This window comes from Oncorhynchus masou, chromosome 28 (assembly GCF_036934945.1).
Source record: "Oncorhynchus masou masou isolate Uvic2021 chromosome 28, UVic_Omas_1.1, whole genome shotgun sequence".
Classification (NCBI taxonomy): Eukaryota; Metazoa; Chordata; class Actinopteri; order Salmoniformes; family Salmonidae; genus Oncorhynchus; species Oncorhynchus masou.
Window position 1 is genome coordinate 31,469,209 of NC_088239.1, and position 20,107 is coordinate 31,489,315.

Sequence of the window (20,107 nt, forward strand, 5' to 3'; positions counted from 1 at the left end):
AATCTCTTGGTAGTTCTCTTGTTTGTTTTAGCACCTCCATATCACTTTGTCCCCACCTGTGAGTATTGTTTTTGTTATGGTGTTTAAAGGGGGAACCAAGACAAGTTGCCCATGGGCATACACTACCAGTAGGACTACTTTGTCTAGGTAGAACACTAGGTAGAACTGGGTGGCCCACCCACTGTATTTTTGGTTAGTTAGCTATCTGTATAGCAGTAGGCTAGTCTAGCTTAGGGGTGTTTTTAAAAATATTTGTTTCTTTCCTTGGGTCCAGCTGTTTGAGTGTTTGACGGTAATGAAGTTGTTTGTGGTTTTTCGTTTGCACTTTTACTTTGTCACTGTTATAATATGCATGAGTTATGTTACGGGTCTCATTACCACCCCCCTAGACTGCTGGGCCAAAGGGGATTCATAACATAAGTGGGGGGTCGTCCGGGATCTGTCATAATTGACACCCTGCCGCTCATGCAGATTGTTATAGTGGTCTAGTTCAGTGTTGAGCGTCATAGCTGATGTAGAATTAGTGTTTGCTATTTGTTGGCTCTTTGTGTAGTTGTTCAAAATGGCTACTTTCGATTTGAAATCCATTTTGGATAACCCTACGTGGGAGGATTTTGACAAATGTCGTAGAGTTGATTTAATTACCTTGACTGACCATTATTCAGTATCGATTCCGCAGAGTGTTAAGGCGGAGGTTAAAAAGCTGGTGTTAAATGTATTGTTGGAAGAATAGGTGCTTGTGTTACCGCTGCCTGAGCCTACTACCCCTGTAGGGGATGTTGCTGCTCCTCTAAGCCTGTCTGAGAATGAGGGCGAGGCTAAAGCTCCAGCCACATTGCCCAATTTTGATCCACTCTCCCCACAGTCAACTGGTGATGCCAGGAGGGATGTCCGTTCAATACAATTTCAACTGGAGGCGGAAGAGAGAGCCCAAATTAGGCGAGGAAATCTCCAGTTGGGTATGTGTAAAATTGAGGCAGACAGAGAACAGAGGCAGTTGGAGTTCAAAATGCGCCAGATGGAACTGGAGGCCGAGACAGCGAGGCTAGCCTCCGTTCCGGCTGTGACAATTAGTAAGTCGTCCTCACCAGCTGGAGCTTCCAACACGTTTAACATTAGTAGGCAGATTGACTTAGTACCTTTGTTCAGAGAGTCAGAGGTTGACTCCTATTTTTGTGTTTTTGAACGTAAAGCTGCAGCATTGAAATGGCCTGAAGAGGTATGGTGCCTATTACTTCAGTGTAAATTAACTGGTAAAGCCCAAGAGGTTTGGTCGGTGCTACCTATTGAAGACAGTTTGAATTATGAAGTGGTCAAAGCTACTGTTCCTCGTGCCTATGAGCTTGTGCCTGAGGCATACCGACAGAGATTTAGGTCTCATAGAAAGTATTTTAGTAAGACTTATGTGGAATTTGCTAGAGACAAGGGAAATCTATTTGATAAATGGCATGCTGCTTGTAAGGTAACTGATTTCAACTCTCTCCAGGAGTTAATCTTGTTAGGAGAGTTTAAAAATTGCTTACCCGAATGCATTGTAGTTTACCTAAATGTACAGAAAGTATCCTCCCTGTCAGAAGCATCTGTGTTGGCAGACGAGTTTGTGTTGATGGCTCATACTGAGGGTAGAGCCACTGAGTTGCCTACTTGTAGCCCTAGTCGGCCAGTTGTATATCAAGCACGCCAGAAAAATGAGCGTCCCTGTTTCTATTGTCATAAGGTGGGACATATGATTAATGACTGCTTCCTGCTTAAACGCAAACAAGGGATGCCTATTCGTGCCAAGCAGGTTTTGGTCTAATTCGTATGGTTGAGAGGTCTGAAATGAAACAGGTGCCTCAGGTTAACTGTAGTTTGAAAGACTCAGTCCCCGACCACGGTTATGAACCATTCATTTTCAAGGGGTTTGTGTCCCTAACGAATGATGACGCGTCTCAGCGTACGGTTAAAATCCTTAGAGATACTGGTGCGGCGCAGTCGTTTATATTGTCTGATGTGTTGCCCTTATCCGACGATACATACTGTGGTTCCAGTGTGTTAGTCCAGGGTATTGAAATGGGTTTTGTCCCAGTGCCATTGCACTTTTTGAAAGTACACTCTGAGTTAATCAGTGGAATATTCAGAGTGGGGGTACGTCCTAAGTTGCCAGTAAAAGGTGTTATATAATGGGTAACGATATTGCCGGAGGAAAGGTACTACCCGTATTGGAAGTATTGGATAAAGGTGACCACTCTCTCTCCAATGAGCTAGCACAGAGTTATCCACATGTGTTCCCTGCTTGTGCTGTCACTATAAATAATTTGCATATCTTATATTCTTGGCATGAGTAGCAGGAACTTCATATTAGTCACGCTATTTATCCAAAAGTGAAAATTCTGCCCCCTAGCTTCAAGAGGTTTTAAGGGTGGGAGTGTTACGGATACAGTTATCCTGGTTGTGTGTGTGTGTATCCTGTGTGTTCTTTTCTCTCCTTCTCTCCTCACAGGTGGCAATCATCACTCCCCAATCAGTCACCAATCAATCAGAAGACACACCTCCTATTTCCATTACCCTATCACATCCCCTTTCCCTTGGGTTAAAAACTCTGTCCTCACTTTTACTTTGTCACTATTATAATTTGCATGAGTTATGTTATGGGTCTCGTTACCATCACCCCTAGACTGCCGGGCCAAAGGGGATTCATAACCGTGTGCAATAAAATTCTAATTCTACAAATTCTAATGATAAAATGAAATCTAGTACTCTGGTACCCTGCAAATCATGAGCCTGTCTGTATTTACACCCAGAGTCAAATGTACACCACATGGAGTCTGTCACACATATTGTTAAAGGGGAATTTCACTCTTGCTCTCATGGTAAATAGCCATTAACAAAAAAAATGTAAAATGTTTGTTTTTCAAAAATGTTTGTCATCATGGCCATGTGGGTTTCTGTGTCTGTGCTAATTCCAAAGTAGCGTGAACATTTGTTCTCTTTCACAATTTTACTCACTTGAGATGTCCCCCAATGCTGCCAGTGGCTTGCAGCTGTAATGAATGATGCTTACAGTGACCAATGATTTTCAGAGGGATTTTCAAGCTGAAGAGATGACAGCTGAGAAGTGATTCGAAACCATAGTTTTTTTCCTTTACAACAAAACTTAAGGTTCTTCATTAGAGGTAACATAACGTTAGCTAGCATGCTAGCCTAACCGGACTAGGTAAGTTAGCTAGCTAGATAGATAATGTTACAGTCCTGTATTAAACTCTGAAAGCCATCAGCTAAATCATATAGCTAGCTAGCTATCTTTTGGATACACACAGTCAGTCAATTTCACCTATGCCATGGTAGTCACTAGTACCTTCAGCAGAGTAAAGACTGGTACCTTCAGCAGAGTAAACATGTTTGTTTGTTCTTTCGACCTTTGACTAACGTTAGCTAACATAAGCTAGCTAACATGATCAAATAAGAGTAGCTTAATCTGGTAGCCATCTATTCCATCCTTGTCTAGAAAACACTGCTACTTAAAATAGAATTGTTGATATAACTAACTCACTTGTTTGTTGGTATCAATGATGCATGTGTATAAATAGTCTATGGATGGTTAGTTGGTTCTCAGTTGGTTGGTGCTAAGCTAGCCAGTTTAATAGAGATCAATACAATTAGTGGGGTGGTTGAATTGTGTATTGTTGTGTGTTTTGTTCTAGGTGGCACAAAATATGATTCCACACCAGCATGTGCTTCCAACTCCTTGCTCTGTACAAGGTGAAGATAAGTTTGAAAAAATATTTATAAGCTGATGCCTAAGAGAGCTCAATTTACAGTAAGCATGGCATAAACATGAATTGGGTAGATTGTCTGGGTTTGTGTTATGGGGTTACAAGTTGTTAGATGTAGCCTGAGGACCACAGAGTACCTTCTTGACCATGTAATCAATTTAGTCTACCCCTTTTTCTCTTTTGACCCTTTCTCTTTGTAAAACTCAGTTTATCTGGAGTCTTTCCACAGTGTCCTGCTGAAAAATACCCAATATCGGCTGAATTTTGAGTACATGAGCATGAGGGAGGGGACACACCTTGCACAACAATAGAGCACAACAAGATTGTGGGATACAAACCAGCAAGGGACACTGAAAGGTATAAAATCAAGACTACAACAGTAATGACACAACCACCTCATTCTTCTCTCTGTAGATTCTCAAAACATAATACGAAGACATGTCTACAAAATGAGGAACGGGGTTTTGGTTGTGCAGGTTAGAGACAGTAAATGTATTGTGTGGGTATTGGAATGATTGAAAGGTACCAATTTTCCTCAATCTCCCATACGCTACAATACATGCTGTGTAAAAAATGCCCTCCAATGATTTCTCAGACTTTCTGCAGCCCCCGAGCCCATTCACTTTGTTGACTGATCTTTCCTCTCAAATGCAGCTCCTAATGTCCTCATTGTTCTTCAACAATACACTAGTCGGTCTTCAAACACTTAGGTCCCAATTGGTTGAGACCTCTACCAACAAAGGCGTGTTGCCCTACGTCCCTTCTTCAAAAAGTGTAAAATGCTAACAACACAACCATGTCTTTCTAGGAGACACCCAGTATCAGCATATCTTCTGCAAGAGGTCTAAACAGTTGGTGGTTAAGGTCTACGAGCCCTAGACCATTTCTGGCAGTCTTATCCAGCTGGCCATACACGCAGACAGGCCAACAACATTGGCCACAAGCACAAAGAGTCTCAGCTTCCACAGCCCCCACCATGCCGAACACCATTGCCAGTGTACTGAAGCCAAATAAAGGACTGTGGCTGCCCAATTCTGATATTTTTTATAGTTTTTTGACCAATCGGATTGTAGGCTCGGCCCTAATTTCTGTGTTCTCTGTCACTTGGAGCTGCATAACAAATGGTCCAGGAACAAAGGACAATGCCAAAGGACTAGTAAGCCTTTCCCCCTCTGAGTGGCCAACATTTCTCTCAGTTACAGTATCCAGAGGACTGACTATTGAATGAGTGACAGAATAATGCTACACTATCCATGTCTGGTATCTATCTGAAACGTGTTCACTGAGGATAACTCTGATTCTATCTATATGTATGTATAATCTCTGTGGTTACTTGTATCTGAACTCTGAATTACTATTTGCAAAAGGGCTTTATGGTATTCTCAGGAATCCTGTCTTATTTACATTGGTCTCATCCCCCACACAATCTTTTAAATGCTGTGACACCCTGCGGAGATTGGGCCTGGGATTATTTAGGTTACTGTGTTACTGTGGTATCAATTGATTGGTTTTGGGTAGAAAGGTTACACCTTCAGATGTTATAAATGGAATTAAATGAATGCCTTTATTCTCTTTCTTATCCTGTATCCAGACCATGGAGGAAGGTTGTATGATCAATTTTAAATTCTTAGGCTTCTAGGCCTCTCAACTATGGAGAGGCGACTTCGGGATGCTGGCCTTCTCGGCAGAGTTGCAAAGAAAAAGCCATAGCTAAGACTGACCAACAAAAATAAATGATTAAGATGGGCAAAAGAACACAGCAACTGGACAGAGGAACTCTGCCTAGAAGGTCAGCAGCCAGAAGTCACCTCTTCACTGTTTACGTTGAGGCTGGTGTTCTTCTGTAAACAAAATAACATAGTGCTAATTGACACAGGAGTAAACACAAAAAGGTGCTAATTGAAACAGGAGCAAACACAAAAAGGTGCTAATTGACACAGGCGTAAACACAAAAAGGTGCTATTTGGCACAGGCGACAACACAAAATATACTAATTGAAAAGGGAGTAAACACAAAAATGTGCTAATTGACACAGGAGTCAACACAAAAAGGTGCTAATGGGCACAGGAGTAAACACAAAAAGGTGCTAATTGACACAGGGGTAAACACAAAAAGGTGCTAATTGACACAGAAGTAAACAAAAAAAGGTATTAATTGACACAGGAGTTAGCACAAAAAGGTACTAATTGACACAGGAGTAAACACAAAAAGGTGCTAATTGACACAGGGGTAAACACAAAAAGGTGCTAATTGACACAGGGGTAAACACAAAAATGTGCTAATTGACACAGAAGTAAACAAAAAAAGGTATTAATTGACACAGGAGTTAGCACAAAAAGGTACTAATTGACACAGGAGTAAACACAAAAAGGTGCTAATTGACACAGGAGTAAACACAAAAAGGTGCTAATTGACACAGGGGTAAACACAAAAAGGTGCTAATTGACACAGGGGTAAACACAAAAAGGTGCTAATTGACACAGGGGTAAACACAAAAAGGTGCTAATTGACACAGAAGTAAACAAAAAAAGGTATTAATTGACACAGGAGTTAGCACAAAAAGGTACTAATTGACACAGGAGTAAACACAAAAAGGTGCTAATTGACACAGGAGTAAACACAAAAAGGTGCTAATTGACACAGGGGTAAACACAAAAAGGTGCTAATTGATACAGGGGTAAACACAAAAAGGTGCTAATTGATACAGGGGTAAACACAAAAAGATGCTAATTGACACAGAAGTAAACAAAATAAGGTATTAATTGACACAGGAGTTAGCACAAAAAGGTACTAATTGACAGACACAGCCCTTTTTGAAAACCTCAGCTCTTCTGAAGCTCAAGAGAATATATAGAGCAGGCCTCCGATTCAGAAGCAATAAAGGTGCTAATTGACACAGGAGTAAACAAAAAAGGTGCTAATGGGCACAGGAGTAAACACAAAAAGGTACTAATTGACAGACATCCCTTTTTGTAAACCTCAGCTCTTCTGAAGCTCAGGAAAATATATAGAGCAGGCCTTTGATTCAGAAGCAATAATTTCAAGGTAAGCTACACATTTCAAGGTAAGCACAAGGTGCTTTCTCCTATAGAGCTCCATTTTTATGGAATGGTCTGCCTACCCATGTGAGATACGCAAACTCGGTCTCAACCTTTAAGTCTTTACTGTAGACTCATCTCTTCAGTGGGTCATATGATTGAGTGTAGTCTGGCCCAGGAGTGTGAAGGTGAACGGAAAGGCTCTGGAGCAACGAACCGCCCTTGTTGTCTCTGCCTGGCCGGTTCCCCTCTTTCCACTGGGATTCTCTGCCTCTAACCGTATTACAGTCACTGGCTTACTAGGGCTCTTTCATACCGTCCCTAGGATGGGTGCGTCACTTGAGTGGGTTGAGTCACTGATGTGATCTTCCTGTCTGGGTTGGTGCCCCCCTTTGGGTTGTGCCGTGGTGGAGATCTTTGTGGGCTATACTCGGCCTTGTCTCAGGATGGTAAGTTGGTGGTTGAAGATATCCCTCTCGTGGTGTGGGGGCTGTGCTTTGGCAACGTGGGTGGGGTTATATCCTTCCTGTTAGGCCCTGTCATCGGATGGGGCCACAGTGTCTCCTGACACCTCCTGTCTCAGCCTCCAGTATTTATGCTGCAGTAGTTTATGTGTCGGGGGGCTATGGTCAGTTTGTTATATCTGGAGTACTTCTACTGTCCTATCCGGTGTCCTGTGTGAATTTAAGTATGCTCTCTCTAATTCTCTCTTTCTTTCCCTCTCTCTCTCGGAGGACTTGAGCCCTTGGACCATGCCTCAGGACTACCTGACATGATGACTCCTTGCTGTCCACAGTCCACCTGGCCGTGCTGCTGCTCCAGTTTCAACTGTTCTGCCTGTGATTATTATTATTTGACCATGCTGGTCATTTATGAACATTTGAACATCTTGGCCATGTTCTGTTATAATCTCCATCCGGCACAGCCAGAAGAGGACTGGCCATCCCACATAGCCTGGTTCCTCGCTAGGTTTCTTCCTAGGTTTTGGCCTTTCTAGGGAGTTTTTCCGAGCCACCGTGCTTCTACACCTGCATTACTTGCTGTTTGGGGTTTTAGGCTGTGTTTCTGTACAGCACTTTGAGATATCAGCTGATGTACGAAGGGCTATATAAATACATTTGATTTGATTTGATTTAATTGCTGTTTTCATGTTATATTTCTCATCAATCAAAGCACATCTTTATTTGATTGCATAGACTGTGGTGCGATTGAGTTTTGGGTGAGTAAAATGTGTGACCATTCAGCACAATCAGGCTGCAGTGTTATATTACCATGTAAGGAATATGATCTTTGTGCCATGACTCTCCTTGGGGGAGTATCATGTGTGCCCCCATCTCCCTCTCTCTCAATGCTTGCACGAGATGCACGAGATGCTAAGCTAACAAAGGGAAAGCAGCCATTCTGTTCTCGTGTCATGTTGAAATTCCTTCGTCAGAAGTCCCGCGCTTCGTACTTCCATTTGATTTCAGCTTTCTTAAATCAGTGACCCCTGGGGGTGAAGAATCGCCAGTACATTTTTTAAAATCATTATTTTGGTGACACCCAAACGTGTATTTGATATCTCAAATAATTGGATATCGATGTCTCATTCAATTTAACTAAGAAGTTAAAATTGCCAAACAAATCTTTTCACGTGGATCTTTTAGATAATATCCAAAGTGATTTGTTTCTACAAATGAGACAATTTAATCTAGCCTATATGGTCTATGTGTAACTCACCAGCTGAAGAAGAATGGGTTCCCCGGTCAATTGAAGTGTGTCTCAAGGTTTCTTCCTTACAGCAAGTTTTTACTTGTCATGCTGTCTCTCCAGAATTCCTCCTTCAAGTCCTGTTCCTCACAAGCTTTCTTCCTTCCAGGTAGTTTTCCTTGGTCATACTGACTCTAGGTTCTCCCCCCGCCGCATATAGTTCCTCACAAGGTTTCTCCCTTCTAGGGAGTTTTCCTTGCCCATGCAAGCTACCCGGCAACTCCCCCTTCAAGCACAGTTCCTCACAAGGTTTCTTTCTTCCAGGGAGTTTTCCATGATCATACTGACTCCACGTCCTCCCCTGTCACATTTAGTTCTTTAATAGGTTTCTCCCTTCTAGGGAGTTTTTCTTGCCAAGGCAAGCTATCTGGCATCTTCCTCATTGAGTCTAGTTACTTAAAAGTTTCTTCCTTCCAGGGAGTTTCCTTGCTAATGCTGGTTCTTTATCTCTACAGAATCGCTTCCTACCAAACTTCAACTGATACTGAATTATCACCACTTCCAACTCATTCGATTCTGCCCATCACCCTGGCATCTTTGACATTCATCCAATCTCAAGACTCCCTTATCTTCACCTTCACCAAATGAATCAAGAGCAGCTTGCCAAATCCACCCGGTCTTTCTGTATCGCCTCCCATCTTTCATCAGCCTCTACGAACCTCTAACTCCCTCATCAACCTCCAGCTATCACAGAATGCAGCCCCTCTTCATCACAGAAACTGGTCACGTAACCTACTGCCAATGGTTCCATCTTCATCTTCACCACACCGTCACCAAATCCGCCAATAGCTGCCTGATCACTCAGAGAATCTCCCAGGCAACTTGTCCTGCCAGGCTTACCACAGCTACATCTGATCAAACCCACAAGATCTCCTTCAAGCCCACACTACACTCTGTTCCGGAATTATCATCCGGTAGTCCTGACTTTTTGGGGTGTGCACTGTACAATCAGTTGCCTCAAATAGGACTCCTTCACCAAACACCCAGAGTCCCATTCTCCACCTGATCCTGTCACTCCTCCATGACCACTGCACCATGACCTGAATCACTGTGCTACTCCAACATCAAGAGCAGCCCTCTCCTTCAGAACTTCAGACAATCACATCCCTCCACCAATGAGCACCCACTATTTGTTGTCCTACTAACAACCATGTCCTCCACCAAGAGCACCACGCTTTTCATAAACTCCACCACTCCACCAAGAGCGCCTGCTCTTCATCGTCCTAAGGACAACCACGCCCTTCTACCGAGAACTTCCACTCTTCATAGTCTTACGGACGATCACGCCCCTCCACCAAGAGCACCCGCTCTTCATCATCCTTCGGACAACCGCACCCCTTCACCTAGTGAACTGACAGTTAATACAGTTATTTTATTCTGATCATAGAACTCTGAACACTTCAGTGTATCTTACCTGGTAAAATAAGGCTATTATAAAAATGTAATAAGAAATCTACATTTGACTACTACTACTGTGTCCATATGGCCTATTCCTATACTATATTCAAATGCCAGTAAGCAAGGAAAAGTTTGGCACAACAACACAATCTATGTCAGTGGAAAACTACTGTAACTAACCAGCAAACTACTGCACCTAGCCAGCAAGCTAGCTAGCAAAGCTATTGGAATGCAAACGGGTTAATATAACCATTCATATAACTCTAACATAACACATTTATTTTCTTCTAAATATTAGTTAGCTGGCTAGCATTTATGAGGCCAGCAAATAATGTCTCTCACATGCTAGGTATGTATGTCTTCCAAATTACGAAAAGGAGCATCTTTACTAGATGCTGTTCTTCCACTAACCTCATACCACTACCTTGTATCCTTTTCCCTCTCGCTCTCATCCAACACTTCCCACACTGCCCCTACTCGGATGGTATCGCGCCGTCCCAACCCTCGCTCTCTCTCCCCCGCTACTCTCTCCTCTTCCATCCTATCATCTCTTCCCTCTGTTCAAACCTTCTCCAACCTATCTCCTGATTCTGCCTCCTCAACCCTCCTCTCTTCCCTTTCTGCATCCTTTGACTCTCTATGTCCCCTATCCTCCAGGCCGGCTCGGTCCTCCCCTCCCGCTCCGTGGCTCGACGACTCATTGCGAGCTCACAGAACAGGGCTCCGGGCAGCCGAGCGGAAATGGAGGAAAACTCGCCTCCCTGCGGATCTGGCATCCTTTCACTCCCTCCTCTCTACATTTTCCTCCTCTGTCTCTGCTGCTAAAGCCACTTTCTACCACTCTAAATTCCAAGCATCTGCCTCTAACCCTAGGAAGCTCTTTGCCACCTTCTCCTCCCTCCGAATCCTCCTCCCCCTCCCCCTCCTCCCTCTCTGCAGATGACTTCGTCAACCATTTTGAAAAGAAGGTCGACGACATCCGATCCTCGTTTGCTAAGTCAAACGACACCGCTGGTTCTGCTCACACTGCCCTACCCTGTGCTCTGACCTCTTTCTCCCCTCTCTCTCCAGATGAAATCTCGCTTCTTGTGACGGCCGGCCGCCCAACAACCTGCCCGCTTGACCCTATCCCCTCCTCTCTTCTCCAGACCATTTCCGGAGACCTTCTCCCTTACCTCACCTCGCTCATCAACTCATCCCTGACCGCTGGCTACGTCCCTTCCGTCTTCAAGAGAGCGAGAGTTGCACCCCTTCTGAAAAAACCTACACTCGATCCCTCCGATGTCAACAACTACAGACCAGTATCCCTTCTTTCTTTTCTCTCCAAAACTCTTGAACGTGCCGTCCTTGGCCAGCTCTCCCGCTATCTCTCTCAGAATGACCTTCTTGATCCAAATCAGTCAGGTTTCAAGACTAGTCATTCAACTGAGACTGCTCTTCTCTGTATCACGGAGGCGCTCCGCACTGCTAAAGCTAACTCTCTCTCCTCTGCTCTCATCCTTCTAGACCTATCGGCTGCCTTTGATACTGTGAACCATCAGATCCTCCTCTCCACCCTCTCCGAGTTGGGCATCTCCGGCGCGGCCCACGCTGGATTGCGTCCTACCTGACAGGTCGCTCCTACCAGGTGGCGTGGCGAGAATCTGTCTCCTCGCCACGCGCTCTCACCACTGGTGTCCCCCAGGGCTCTGTTCTAGGCCCTCTCCTATTCTCGCTATACACCAAGTCACTTGGCTCTGTCATAACCTCACATGGTCTCTCCTATCATTGCTATGCAGACGACACACAATTAATCTTCTCCTTTCCCCTTCTGATGACCAGGTGGCGAATCGCATCTCTGCATGTCTGGCAGACATATCAGTGTGGATGACGGATCACCACCTCAAGCTGAACCTCGGCAAGACGGAGCTGCTCTTCCTCCCGGGGAAGGACTGCCTGTTCCATGATCTCGCCATCACGGTTGACAACTCCATTGTGTCCTCCTCCCAGAGCGCTAAGAACCTTGGCGTGATCCTGGACAACACCCTGTCGTTCTCAACTAACATCAAGGCGGTGGCCCGTTCCTGTAGGTTCATGCTCTACAACATCCGCAGAGTACGACCCTGCCTCACACAGGAAGCGGCGCAGGTCCTAATCCAGGCACTTGTCATCTCCCGTCTGGATTACTGCAACTCGCTGTTGGCTGGGCTCCCTGCCTGTGCCATTAAACCCCTACAACTCATCCAGAACGCCGCAGCCCGTCTGGTGTTCAACCTTCCCAAGTTCTCTCACGTCACCCCGCTCCTCCGCTCTCTCCACTGGCTTCCAGTTGAAGCTCGCATCCGCTACAAGACCATGGTGCTTGCCTACGGAGCTGTGAGGGGAACGGCACCGCAGTACCTCCAGGCTCTGATCAGGCCCTACACCCAAACAAGGGCACTGCGTTCATCCACCTCTGGCCTGCTCGCCTCCCTACCACTGAGGAAGTACAGTTCCCGCTCAGCCCAGTCAAAACTGTTCGCTGCTCTGGCCCCCCAATGGTGGAACAAACTCCCTCACGACGCCAGGACAGCGGAGTCAATCACCACCTTCCGGAGACACCTGAAACCCCACCTCTTTAAGGAATACCTAGGATAGGATAAGTAATCCTTCTCACCCCCCCTTAAATGATTTAGATGCACTATTGTAAAGTGGCTGTTCCACTGGATGTCATATGGTGAATTCACCAATTTGTAAGTCGCTCTGGATAAGAGCATCTGCCAAATGACTTAAATGTAAAATGTAAATGTGCTTCTCGCTTCCAAATCAAAGGTTTCCGAGAGGCTTGTGGGTGGAATGTTGATGTTGCCCACTGAATGCGCTTTCAGTACCTTGATTGATCCATTCAATATATTTTCAATTGGCGCTGATGAAAATATAATCTAAAGTGCATTATATTGGCTTGAAAATAGAGGTGAATGCATATTCAATAGGAGTGGGTGTATTCATTTAGTTATTGAGCTTGTTTTAGGTGATTTCATGGGGCTACAGATGACAAACAATGTATTTCCCTTCCATTTGGGACATTTATTGTACTGAACAACAACATTTGTCTTAAAGTAGCTTAGTTTATAAAAGTCTGCTCTCTCTTCAGCCAGTAATGACATCATTCACAAGGTAAGAGTGAGGCAGCCCAGACTCAATTTTGCTGAGGCAATAGATAATCTTTGGGAGAGACGTGAGAGAGAGACTGATTAAAAATTTCTTGCGTCGAGCAATCCCGTATCCGGGAGCGTAATCATAGCCTCAAGCTCATTAGCATAACGCAACATTAACTATTCATGAAAATTGCAAATGAAATGAAAGAAATATATTCACTCACAAGCTTAGCCTTTTGTTAACAACACTGTCATCTCAGATTTTCAAAATATGCTTTTCAACCATATTTACACAAGCATTTGTGTAAGAGTATTGATAGCTAGCATAGCATTAAGCCTAGCATTCAGCAGGCAACATTTTCACAAAAACAAGAAAAACATTCAAATAAAATAATTTACCTTTGAAGAACTTCGGATGTTTTCAATGAGGAGACTCTCAGTTAGAGCAAATGTTCAGTTTTTCCAAAAAGATGATTTGTGTAGGAGAAATCGCTCCGTTTTGTTCATCACATATGGCTAAGAAAAACCCAGTAAATTCAGTCATTACAACGCCGAACTTTTTCCCAAATTAACTCAACGTTGTTTAGAATCAATCCTCAAGGTGTTTTTCACATATCTATTCGATGATAAATCATTTGTGGCAGTTGACTTTCTCCTCTGAATCAAATGGTAAAATTCACACAGATGGAGATTATGCAATAATTTCGACGGAGGACACCAAGCGGGCACCTGGTAAATGTAGTCTCTTATGGTCAATCTTCCAATGATATGCCTACAAATACATCACAATGCTGCAGACACCTTGGGGAAATGACAGAATGTGCAGGCTCATTCCTGGCGCATTCACAGCCATATAAGGAGACATTGGAACACAGCGCCCTCAAAATCTGGGCCATTTCCTGTTTGAAATTTCATCTTGGTTTCGCCTGTAGCATCAGTTCTGGGGCACTCACAGATAATACCTTTGCAGTTTTGGAAACGTCAGAGTGTTTTCTTTCCAAAGCTGTCAATTATATGCATAATCGAGCATCTTTTCGTGACAAAATATCTTGTTTAAAATGGGAACATTTTTTTATCCAAATATTAAAAGAGCGCCCCCTATATCGAAGAAGTTTTAAGTGAATGAATAAAGTTTAGGTGGAAATCAGCTTTGAAATCAGCATATATATATATATATATATATATATCAGATTTTAGCTAGCATTGGTAGGCATTTTTGACAAACTTTGCTTGCGATGGCAAAATTGCCATCTGTTTAAAGTAAATTTGAAGACATAATGACAGCAAAATTGATTCCTACTAATTATTTAGCTGTGTTTCAAGGTAGAGTAATACATGGCCTCAGAGATTTGTGAGCAGTCCATCGCAGTCTCCATGATCAACCATGACGGTAAAATGATTAATGGGGCAGACATGCGACTGATCACCAAAGCACACATGCAGAAATGGTGTAGGTTTGATCTGCTCATTGGTGGGAGCCCAAACAATGACCTGTCCATTGTGAATCCATTGCGGAAGGGATTGTTTGAAGGGACGGGACAGCTGTTAGTACAAAACAATCGGCTGCTGCACATCATGAAGCCCAAGGAGGAGGACATGCGGCTGTTCTTCTGGCTCTTTGAGAACACAGAGTTCACGAAGAACCATGTTAAACCCGACTTCTGCCGCTTCTTAGAGTGTAACCCAGTTGTGGTGGATGCAGTGAAAGTGAGCCAACAGAGCATGCTACTTCTGGGGGAACATCCTTTAGATCAATAGGCCCATCACAAATGGTTGCAACCTTCAGGATTGCATAAGGATTAGAAGAGTAGCTAAATTCACCAATGTTCGGACTGTCAACACAAACCAAAACTCAGTCAAGCAGAGCTCCTTGTCTCAGAGAAAGGCTTGGATGACAACTTGTGGATTACAGAATTAGATAAGATTTTACATTTACCAAAACACTACACGGACGTGAAGAACATGAATCTCCAGCAAAGGCAGAAGGGGCGAGGGAAATCCTGTGTTTCACCACCTTTTTGCTTCTATTTATCCTACAAACAGCTTTCCCCCTTCCCTTCCCAGCCACCAAGAAGTTTAGCAACAGCCTCAGAGATGGGGGAGAGGTCAATGGGAGCTGCTCTGTGTTGTAGCCCTATTGAGTCACAACTGGATTCACACAATAATGTGAATCTCTATAGCAAAAATAGTCAACATAGTAGGAAATAAAGACAACACTGGTTTTATTTCAATTAAATGATGACAAGGCCAAGTGAGATGTTGATAATGTGGTTGCCCATCCTAAAAAAAAATGGTTTTGAGTGTGCAGGTCACCACATCGCTGCAAGCAGGAGTGAGTCCCGTTGTCGTCCATACATGTATAGTTCTTGCTCCTCTCCATATATATATATATGTGTGTACAGTATATCACAAAAGTGAGTACACCCCTCACATTTTTGTAAATATTTGAGTATATTTTTTCATGTGACAACACTGAAGAAATGACACTTTGCTAAAATGTAAAGTAGTGAGTGTACAGCTTGTATAACAGTGTAAATATGTTGTCCTCTCATGTCTAAACCTCTTGCAACAAAATTGAGTACACCCCTAAGTGAAAATGTCCAAATTGGGCCCAAAGTGTCAATAGTCTGTGTGGCCACCATCATTTTCCAGCACTGCCTTAACCCTCTTGGGCATGGAGTTCACCAGAGCTTCACAGGTTGCCACTGGAGTCCTCTTCCACTCCTCCATGACGACATCACGGAGCTGGTGGATGTTAAAGACCTTGCACTCCTCCACCTTCCGTTTCAGGATGCCCCACAGATGCTCAATAGGGTTTAGGTCTGGAGACATGCTTGGCCAGTCCATCACCTTCACCCTCAGCTTCTTTAGCAAGGCAGTGGTCGTCTTGGAGGTGTGTTTGGGGTCGTTATCTATATTTTCCGAAGGGAGGGGATCATGCGGGGGATCATGCTCTGCTTCAGTATGTCACTGTTGGCATTCATGGTTCCCTCAATGAACTGTAGCTCCCCAATGCCGGCAGCACTCATGCAGCCCCAGACCATGACACTCCCACCACCATGCTTGACTGTAGGCAAGACACACTTGTCTTTATACTCCTCACCTGGTTGCCGCCACACACGCTTGACACCATCTGAACCATATAAGTTTATCTTGGTCTCATCAGACCACAGGACCATGGTTCCAGTAATCTATGTCCTTAGTCTGCTTGTCTTCAGCAAACTGTTTGCGTTCTTTTTTGTGCATCATCTTTAGAAGAGGCTTCCTTCTGGGACGACAGCCATGCAGACCAATTTGATGCAGTGTACGGCGTATGGTCTGAGCACTGACAGGCGGACCCCCCACCCCTTCAACCTCTGCAGCAATGCTGGCAGCACTCATTTGTCTATTTCCCAAAGACAACCTCTGGATATGATGCTGAGCACGTGCACTCAACTTCTTTGGTCGACCATGGCGAGGCCTGTTCTGAGTGGAACCTATCCAGTTAAACCGCTGTATGGTCTTGGCCACCATGCTGCAGCTCATTTTCAGGGTCTTGGCAATCTTCTTATAGCCCAGGCCATATTTATGTAGAGCAACAATTCTTTTTTTCAGATCCTCAGAGAGTTCTTTGACATGAGGTGCCATGTTGAACTTCCAGTGACCAGTCAGTATGAGGGAGTGTGAGAGCAATGACACCAAATTTAACACACCTGAGACCTTGTAACACTAACGAGTCACATGACACCGGGGAGGGAAAATGGCTAAATTGGGCCCAATTTGGACATTTTCACTTAGGGGTGTACTCACTTTTTTGGCCAGCGGTTTAGACATTAATGGCTGTGTGTTGAGTTATTTTGAGGGGACAGCAAATGTACACTGTTATACAAGCTGTGCACTCACTACTTCAGTGTTGTCACATGAAAAGATATACTCAAATATTTACAGAAATGTGAGGGGTGTACTCAATTTTGTGATATACTGTATGAACAGGCACAGAACAGCAAGGACTTCAGTTATAACTTCGGTTGTCAAGCCCCCCAAAAAGGATGTCCACTGGCCAGACTATACTATTTATACCCTGTCTGCAGGGTCCCGATGAACATTTCTCCAATCACAGGGAATCTGAATAGACTCAGGTGGAAACTTTTTGTTACAGCCTGCAAAGTGGGGCGGCAGGGTAGCCTAGTGGTTAGAGCGGTGGACTTGTAACCAGAAGGTTGCAAGTTCAAATCCCCAAATCTGTCAATCTGCCCCTGAACAAGCAGTTAACCCACTGTTCCTAAGCCGTTATTGAAAATAAGAATTTGTTCTTAACTGACTTGCCTAGTAAAATAAAAAAGTGTAAGCACTTTGCTGAGTACTCTACGGCCTCCCAATCATTTCCTGACATTTTTTGGGAGTGCTCTGCTCATATGCGAGTCATGTCCTAGATTAATATGGTTTCAACCAATTAGCTACTCGAAAGGATTAACTTCCATTCTCTTATATTGGACAGGCATTATTTCACATTTTAACAAATAAACAGATAAACTCAAACAAGTATAATTATACGCATGCACATATTTTGCATATCAAACTTGGTTATCGATGACAGAACTTATTAATGACAGATATCAGGGCAGCTCTGTGGTCGAAGCAACAAACAAAAAAGGTTGGGCTATTGAAGTGATATAACAGAAGTTTTTTGGGGGGGCTAGCAATCACGAGCCAAAATGGGTCCCCAAAAATAATGTTTCACCTTATTGTTCTCGAGCCCTTTGTGTGCACAAAGGGCCCGATTCAGACTTGGGATAAGTAGACTTAAAATGGACTTAAGTTAACATTTTACTTAAGTCCATATTGTCAATTTATCTCAAGCCTGAATGGGGCCCAAAGAAGAAGAAAAAAAACTCTGGTGTGCATGTGGAGCAGGTTGGCATTTATTGAGATGACTCATGTTCTGGAGGCAGCTCTGCAGAGTGGTCACTAGTTGGTACAGCCACAAAGTCATAGAATCTGTCAGTGCCGTTTAAGATTAGGGAGGACAATTTCTTTCCACCCAGCTCAATGTAAAATCGATAGGTTTAGGCTACTAATGTAATATCGATAGGTTTAGGCTACTACATGATACTAAAATTTTACCTGCTGTACCAGTCAAACGTTTGGACACACCTACTCATTCCAGGGTTTTTCTTTATTTTTTGGTATTTTCTACATTGTAGAATAATAGTGAAAACATTAAAACTATGAAATAACACATATAGTAAAGTATGTAGTAAACAAAAAAGTGTTAAACTAATCAAAATATATTTGAGATTACTCATAGCCACTGTTGGCTTGATGACAGCTTTGCACACTCTAGTTCTTAATGTTTTGTATTCTTGATCTGGGTTCTCCAATTGATTAGCACTATTCATGTTTTACCTTTATTTAACTTAGGCAAGTCAGTTAAGAACAAAATCTTATTTTCAATGACAGCCTAGGATCAGTGGGTTAACTGCCTTGTTCAGAGGCAGAATGACAGATTTTTACCTTATCAGCTCTGGGATTCAATCTTGCAACCTTTCAGGTTACTAGTCCAATGCTCTAACCACTAGTCTACCAGTCGCCCCAACTATGCAGTGATTAACATGTTGAATAAAGCTAAAGAATATAAAGTCCAAACAACATATCAAATGACTAAGAATAATCAGTGAATGTAGGACATCAAATGTACAGACAACACTCACTTTGGTCAATAACTTAAAATGCCAAATAAATGCCAAATAAAATGCATAAGGGGAAACAATGCCACCGTTCACCCCAGTACATTTGTTATTGTTTTTGTTTTGTTGATGAAACTGAGGGGGCATCCATCATTGTGGTAAAAAATAATCACAGTAAATACTCTGCTGTTCTTTTGCGCTTGCAATGATGTCAGAGGAAAAAAATCTGTGTTTGAAGTAAATGGACGTGGCAGTTTCACCATTACCGATTCCAGCTTTAACTTAATTGAATTAGTTAGGTACCAATACCAGATAGGTTTTTAGGTAAAACAACAGTTCCGAGCACAAGGCCTTCAGAATGCTGCACATGCTACACAAATGAATAAACAAAACCATGGACTTGTCAAGTCACTCAATCAACCTCAAATACAGTTGCATCTCCATTAACTACCCACAGTGATACTTGCACAAGGACAACCCTGAATTTTCCAACAGAATAGACTTATATGAGTATAAAAACTGTTGGCTTTGTGTTGTGTTGCATAACTTATCAGTTCATGCAATTGAGGAATGTAAAGTATTACAAAATATTACTTAATGTCATTACTAAGTACTGAGAAGTGAGCCAATTTAGAGTTTGTCATCATCATCAACAAAGTTGCAACGTGTTCAGTCTTCTCTCAAGGTGATATGGACCTTATCAGTCTATATCCTCCATTTAGCCTTCAACAATAGAACATTTCCTAATCATTGGCTAGAATGATACGAGCTGCAGAAAGCCCCTGAGGTGTGTGTTCCTATATGAGTTTGGATGTATCCATGTATTCTCTTTATCCAACGGAGAAAAGTATTTTATCGCAGGAAAGTTCTCTTAGAACACTTAATCGCCAGACCGTCCTTCAACAGGCTGCGCTCCACTGGGCACACGCTCTTCTTGCTGGTCTCAGGCAGACGGGGTTTGTGTCTGTACCTTTTGAAACATGGAATTTGTATACAGTACATTGGTTGATTACTTGTGAGTGTCCCCAGCCAAGATTTCTCGGGGACACTTGATTTATTTGAAGGTCTGCTTGTAAAACGTCTTATAAAACAACGCTGTCTCGCATGATTTGTTATGCGATTCCATCAGCAGCATACTTTTGCACAAATTATATGTGTGGGTATTTCACATATATACAGTAAGTGCGTCTTGCACATACAGTAATAGAAAAATGTCAAATGTAGGCATGCTAGTGAGTGGTTAAGGTTAGGAATCTAATACTAGAGCTTACCCAGGAAAATCTTCCACAAATTGACTTATTTATAAACAGTGTTTGCAGTACTCTAAAGAACCAACAAAGATTTACTTTATCACTCAGGCTGTATTCCATGACGAACAGGACAGG

The 20,107-nt window shown here is 43.1% G+C and overlaps 1 pseudogene; it reads left to right on the forward strand.

The window, feature by feature from the left end:
* Positions 1 to 14,391: 14,391 nt before the first annotated feature.
* Positions 14,392 to 15,188, forward strand: LOC135516975 (DNA (cytosine-5)-methyltransferase 3C-like; annotated as a pseudogene).
* Positions 15,189 to 20,107: the final 4,919 nt, after the last annotated feature.